This window comes from Myotis lucifugus, unplaced genomic scaffold, assembly GCF_000147115.1.
Source record: "Myotis lucifugus unplaced genomic scaffold, Myoluc2.0 scaffold_1485, whole genome shotgun sequence".
Taxonomy (NCBI): Eukaryota; Metazoa; Chordata; class Mammalia; order Chiroptera; family Vespertilionidae; genus Myotis; species Myotis lucifugus.
In genome coordinates this window covers 8913-16044 of record NW_005872533.1, presented here as the reverse complement: position 1 = coordinate 16044, position 7132 = coordinate 8913, and positions in this window count along the sequence as shown.

The window sequence follows — 7132 nt, the reverse complement described above, 5'->3', positions numbered from 1 at the left end:
ACAGCTAAATGGGATGGTTCTGGACCCGGGTTGATTTGTTTTGGCCGGTGCAGCCCGTGTGACTTGGCCGTCGACGCCAGACCAGGGAGCGGATCATGGGCTTTTGGACAAGGGACTGTCATTAGCAGGAGGAGATGGAGTCACATTCAGGGAAATCATGAAGTCCCTTGTGTCTCATCTGGGATTAAAAATGAAGAGTGAAGAACGATATATATTTAACTTTTTTTGACACTGATTAAATGCCGATTGAAAAATAGACGTTCCGTGTCCTAAAATTTTAGGTCACAGAGAAAAGTTAGCAAAGTGGCTGTTCGCCTCGCGCCCCCGCCGCCGGAGCGGTGGACGAGGCAGACCCCGCTCGCCGGGCTCGGCTCTGTGTCCCTCGCGCGGGGCGGTTTCAGACACGTCGCCCTGTCTTTGCCCTGAGTCAAATCTCTCCCCTTTGTCTCTCCACTTCTATCTTCATAAAGAACCGCACAACCCACACTCCCAGTGAACAAAGCTATTCTTTAATGGGACCATTCCACTGCGAAACCGAGTTATTTTAATTGGCTTAAAATAATATTAAATGCCGAGAGCCAAGGACACGACCTCTGGCCCTGCTGGTTCTAACATATCATGCTCTTCATACTTTCCGGTGAGAGGCTCTGGCCCGTCTCTGAAGAAGGGCCAAGTGTAAATAAATCCATAGCGTTGAGATCAGGGCTTTGCCAATGTATATCGTGCCTCGTATAAGCCCCTGTTATATAACTTCCTTCTTGGGGTTTTACAGAGCTTGTGTTTGTTGACATTCGGGGTGTGTCTAGAAAGTGTGCTTTTGATGTGCCCGGCTCACCTAGGCAGCGTGCCCCGGACACGAGGGGGTCTGGCTTATGCTTCGTGGTTTGTTTTTCTGTGGTCGTATATTTCCTACATTCTGTTCATGTGCCCTTGGACTTCTTAGGAAGAGCTTGACAGCTCATTTTTATAAATCAATAAATAAGTAAGGAATACATCGAGGATCAAAGGCCACGGCAGCAGCGCCGTGGGGAGATTCATATTGTCCTGGGCACGTATGACTCATAATGATGCTATCCTTGGACCCGGGGCCCAGCACATTTGTCATTGGAACTATTAGGTTCCGCACAAGGTCAGCAGGCGCGAGCGCTCCGGGGGACATGATGAAAATGCAGCAGGCCCCGCGGCCGCCTCCGAGGCCGCGCGCTCGGGGCTTCCTCCTCCGCCTGACTTGTATCTGCATTTCAGAGCTCCCTTGTTTGACTTCCAAAAGCTGCTCTGTTGATACCTCCTCAACCCAGAGGCCTGACCGCGGGAGCATGACCCTCAGAGTTCCAGAATCTGCAATGAGCCCCCGGAGCCAGGTCCAGCTGAGCCATTCCATCCGGGAGCACGCACGCCGATCCTTCCGCACGCTCCAGGTCAAACCCTAAGACATCCCTTCCAAGAGGGGACTTCACTTCTTGTAAAGCCCACCTCTCCTTTGGGAAGACAGGAGGGAGCCGGCGGGGGTGCGCCTGAGGAGCTGGATCTAGAATGTTCCCCCTGCGCAGTGCACATGCACCCGCCCTGGGTAGCACGGTCCGGGCACAGAGGACTCACATGTGATTTGTGGAATCCATGAATGAATCAACATGATTTTTAGGAGCAGGTAGAAGAACCAATAATTTAGCAGGTAGTCTTAAATCTCTAACCGGCACCTACGTTACATTTCAAAGCAACGAAGGGATACTTTATGAATAAAGGAAATAAAATAGAGGGAGGTGGGGAAAAGGGAGAGTCCGAGGGCAGAGAGGAAGCAAGATTGTAGAGCTCTGTTCCGATCACATCATTGAGCATTTTGGTGTGCTGGTGTGTTTAGTTTTGTCTGTTAAATTGTCTTGTTTTGGCTTTTTCTTCCTCTTTTGTGGTAAATAGGACTGGACAGGCCGAAGTGAAATTGTGTCATTGAAATTTGTTCTGAAAGCATTTTCACCACCTTCCCTTCCATCACATTATTCCCAAGTAATCAGAAGAACAATGTTGATAGCAATAGAAGTAGCTCACTGGTCTTGAACCCTTACTCTAGCCAGGCGGAGCCTGAGGGGCTCTGTGCCCGCCGGCGCTGAATCCTCAGGACTGTGGAGTGGACCTGTGTTCTCTCTCCTCCCACACGTGGGCCCCTGGGAGGTGAAAGGAGTTATGATCGCACAACACACATGTTACAGACGTGAGCCGACGCAGCCTCCCTCACCCCCCTTCTGGGCGCCCGTCCGAAGGCGGCCCTCCCGTCCCGGGCTCCTGCTGGCTGGGAAGCCTCAGGGGCCTGCAGCGTAGCTGTGTGTGTGTGTGTGTGGGGGGGGGGGGGGTCCCGAATCTCACCTCCTTCACCATCCCACAGATGTTGGGACGTTCAGGCAGTTGGCAGGTCCTGGGCAGGGCCCGGCCGGCCCGGGCAGTGTTCCGTGCCCTGCACGCCCCACAGAAGAAGCAGGCGCTCTGGGAAGACGAGCCGAGAGGCACGGTGCACGTTCCTGCATTACGTGCATGTCACTCCCATCAGGCTCATTCACATGCCTGTGCTCACTTCCCGTCATCCATGGGCGCCCAGGGGAGTTCTGGCCTGTGTCCTGTGGGGACTCCTTGGACCCTGGGAAGGAGACCCTGTTCCTGTGTGTGAGGGGCATCTGTGCTGGGCAGCAGGTGCACAGGCTTCTTCGTGGGTGGGTGGGGCTCCGTCGCTCAAAGTGCTTGCTCTGCTGGTATTATTGGTTATGCGCGTGATGGAGAGAAAGAGAAATTAGAGAGTGATGGAAGAAGGGGGCTCACCTACCCACCTACCTGTCTGTTGAGAGAAGAGCAGCTCCGGGTTTAACTTGGAATTGAGTTTGCATCTGTGAGAGCCACTGGAAGTAAACATTTCCATCTTGAATTAACTGAGTTCACCGCTCACTATATGCATCGTCCAATCGTGACGGCCAGGCCGGAAACCACGAATGGGGTCGGGACAGCGGTCTTCAGGAGGCCTCGGCCTGGGCGCACCTGCGGGTGGCGCAGCGCCTCCTCGCGGACACTCAGCCAGGGCCCCCGCTTGGACCTGCTGTCATTCTGTGCTTCAGGGATGGACCCTTTGCCACCTGGGAGGGAGCCTTCTACTTGGAGGTCCTCGCCGGGTGCAGGGGTTTGCCTTCCCAGAAGCAGAGCCTGCGGCGGGTCCCAGCCACTGTGTCTTAGAGGACGTGTCCCTGCGAAACCCAGTGGCCTGGGAAGCAGGTGCCAAGGGGAGGAAGCCACGCCAAGACCATCTCCGCCGAATGGCCACAGCCTTTCCTGCAGGGGCGCTGGTTGTTAACGATGCCCCAACATCGTCATGCACGCGGCCAGGGCGCTGCCTGCCCTGTCCCCTGGGAAGGGCCACCTCGTCTCCCCTCTCCCTTTCTGCCCGGGCCCCGACCTCTGACTCCCCCAGGCACGCAGGCCAGGGACTCGGGAGGCCTGGGGGCGGCTCCCCTCCGAGGGTGGCGGCCGTGGGAGGTCAGGCACCCCCAGGGGAAGGTGCGCCCACGTGGGGGGAGGGCTCCGAGGAGACCTGGGTGGAGCGCCATCTGCTCCATTCCCAGACCTGAACGCGGCTGGGTTGTGCCGTCATAACTGACTGTCCACATTACATTTACACGGAGAGAAAGGTCGTAATTAAGACTTAGAAAGCAGCCCGGCCGGCGCGGCTCAGTGGTTGAGCATCGGCCTATGGTTCGATTCCCAGTCAGGGCACATGCCCGGGTTGCGGGCTCGATCCCCAGTGGGGGGCGTGCAGCGGCAGCCGATCAATGATTCTCTCTCATCATTGATGTTTCTATCTCTCTCTCTCCCTTCCGCTCTGAAATCAATAAAAAATACACATTTATAATATATATATATTTAGAAAGCAGCCACTCTCTCTCCAGGACTCACTGGTGAGGCCAGATCCATTGTCAGACCAAACCAGGACTAATGCTGGAATCTGATCACTAGCCAGGCTTCAGGAGACCTGGGACAGAGGCCGCCAGTGTCTGCCCTGAGCAGGACACGGATGCCCTCGTAGGCCAGGGTGACCTTTGTCACTTACGGCAGAGCCAGCCCCGAGCGAAGGGTGCCTGCTCTTTATGTGTGGTGCTCAGGATCTGACCGGCGGGAACTCTAAAAAGCGCTCACACGGGAGGTAAAAACTAACTGATGAAAAGTACCTGGGGGACCTCTGCCTGTTCACTCCTATAAGCAAACATGTGTGCATTCCACAATGGTTTTGTTCTCTGCTCAGACATACTCGTGTTTTTTTGAAGGAGTCGCTCATTAAAAACACCTACATACTTAAAATGTTTTCCTTATGAATCAATTCTTTTTATTTGACAGAAGTGAAGATACTTGTGCCCGTAAAAAAAAATGCCATGTGTTTTTGAAGTGTTAGAAAAAACAGCTCTTTGGCACTAAACAAAGCCGCGGCAGGCACGTAGGCGAGCAGCTGCGGATGACAGCAGAAATGTGCGATAATGAGACGTGGGAGAGGATGTATAATTCACGGTGCCGGGAGCACATGGCGGGAGGAGGAGAAAACAGTTAAAAATAGTGACTGGAGCGACTTTCGCTCCAATAAAACAGAAGACGAACCAATTAGCGCCTGAACGCCGGAGGAGGCCGGCGCTGGGAGAAGCTGGGAAAGACGGGCAGACTTTCCGTCTGTGAATTTAAATTCATAGGCCCAACAGTCTCCCTGCCGGGGAGGTCGATCTGCCGGCCGTCTTTCCTCCTCCTGCGAGGTGACTTCCTTTCTTTTCCACTTTCTGAGAATCAATCTGTCATCAAAGCCTTGGTTTTCGTTTTCTGAAAACATTCCACAGGTGTTTGGTGAAATACGTTCAGGTTTAGAAAATGCGTGACTCCCTCGACCCGTGTTGGTTTGGCCGGGGCTGGCGCAGCCTGTGGGCCGATGGGAGGCTGGGCAGACGGCAGGTGGCTGGCCCTCGAGGACCCTGTGTGTCGTGAGCCTGTGTGTTAGGTCCTCGCACGGCACATGCAGTCTTTGCAGCCTCACCTGCCGTGGGAAGTTATGGAGAGCTTGAAGGCTGCCTACGTCCGTCTTCCTGGGATGCCTGCCTGAGGCCTGCATGCACGTCAGCGCGGCCTGGACAGCTTCTGGAAACCCTGTTGTTCTAGGAAAGTAGTGTGAGCTCCATAAGTCCTCCCCCAGCACCGGCTGAACACAGGAAGGGATATCACTCAAGAAAATGAGGTTCATGGGTGATGCCAGCAAAATAACACCTTCACGTTAGAGTCCAGGGACAACAAGAAATCTCTTTAGCCCGGCTGACATGGCTCAGTGGTTGAGCATCGACCTATGAACCAGGAGATCATGGTTTGATTCCCAGTCAGAGCACATGCTCCGGTTGTGGGCTCCATCCCTAGTAGGGAGCGTGCCGGAGGCAGCAGATCAATGATTCTCTCTCATTGATGTTTCTCTCTCTCGCTCTCCCTTCTTCTCTGAAATCAATACAAATGTATTTTTTAAAAAAAGAAAGAAAAGGAATCTCTTTAGCTAAAGTTTAGTCAAACAAATGTCTTTCTCTCTCTTGGTTTGTTACATTTCCCAAATTCTAACAGTCACTTTATGTTACAACTAGAGGTCCGGTGCACGAAATTTGTGCAAAAGTAGGCCTGTCTTCCCCTGGCTGCCGGCACCGGCTTCCCTCCAGAACCTGGGACCTGGGCTTCCCTCCCTCCAGCTGCCGGAAGGCACCCAGGACCCGGGCTTCTCTCCCAGCCCCGGCTTCATCCAGAAGGTCGTCCGGCTGTCCGGTCTAATTAGCATGTTACGCTTTTATTATTATAGATAGGTGTGGCTTCTCATGGGCCTGTTTTTCAGTTTCTCTCCAGCTCCCTCCAGGGGGTGGTGTGTGTAGCCGTCGGCTCAGCACACAGGAGGCAGGGAGGTAGCGTGTCTCTGAGAGCACCGTGCATGCCCGCCACTAGCTCCCTGCAGAGCCTGTTGTGTGGAGGCTCGGAGTGAGGGTTCTGCACCCGCCGTGGTCTCCCACCCCTGCCCCTTTCTGCTCAGGTAGTATTTCCCAACGTGGCCTGTGGCCCCGGCCTCAGAGGCCCCTGGACGCCGGTGACAGTGCAGCTTCCCGGCTCCAGAACAGACTACGAACTCCAATTCTCGGCTTGGGTGCCGAGAGCCCGGAGCCGCCAGGCTCCCAGCGTGATTCTTGGGAAGCGAGTCCCGCTGGCCTCCAGCGCGGAGAGTCCCTGGGGGCAAAACTGCGGGAGGCTCTGCCCCAGGGACTCGGCCCCTCCCCAGTCCCTGCCGGAGCACGGGCACGGGGAGGCCCTGCCTGGGGACCCGGCAGCGGAGAGGGAGGCCCGCGGGGGCTCAGCTGGGCCTGCTTCTGCCGGGGCCTCGCACGTGACAGTGAGCGGGGCCAGTGCCTCCTCTGCGCCAGCTCCCCAGCCCCGCAGGCCCTGTGCTGACCCCGCAGCGTGGGGACCAGGGCTCCACGCAGAATTAGCCAGGAAACTCCTGTGGCTCCGTCTCCAGGCCGTGACCAATGAGGCTGTGAGGACGCCAGCACCTGGCTGAGTGGGTTTAGGACAGGGGTGGGCAAACTTTTTGACTCGAGGGCCACAATGGGTTCTTAAACTGGACCGGAGGGCCGGGACAAAAGCATGGATGGAGTGTTTGTGTGAACTAATATAAATTCAAAGTAAACATCATTACATAAAAGGGTACGGTCTTTTTTTTTTTTAGTTTTATTCATTTCAAACGGGCCAAATCTGGCCCGCGGGCCGTAGTTTGCCCACGGCTGGTTTAGGAGGAAAGTGGCCCTGACAGGCCGAGTGGAGTCTGTGGAGCAAGAGGACCCCCAGCCACGCTCCTCTGGGAGGTCTCTGCCCAGAGTCAAGCCGCGGATGGAAGAGGGGTCAGTGGGCGCCGGGGTGGCTGAGGCTCCAGGAAGGCCTGCCTCCCCTGCTGCCTCCTCCACTGCCTCCCCCGCTGCCGAGCCCTGGACCTGCGGGCTCTGCCCCGCTCAGCGCATGGATGCATCTAACAGGGGAGCTTCCTCCTGCAGCGAATTCCAGCGCCAGGAAACCCTTTCCCGGGAAGTGGAGTGTGTGCTGGGAGCCC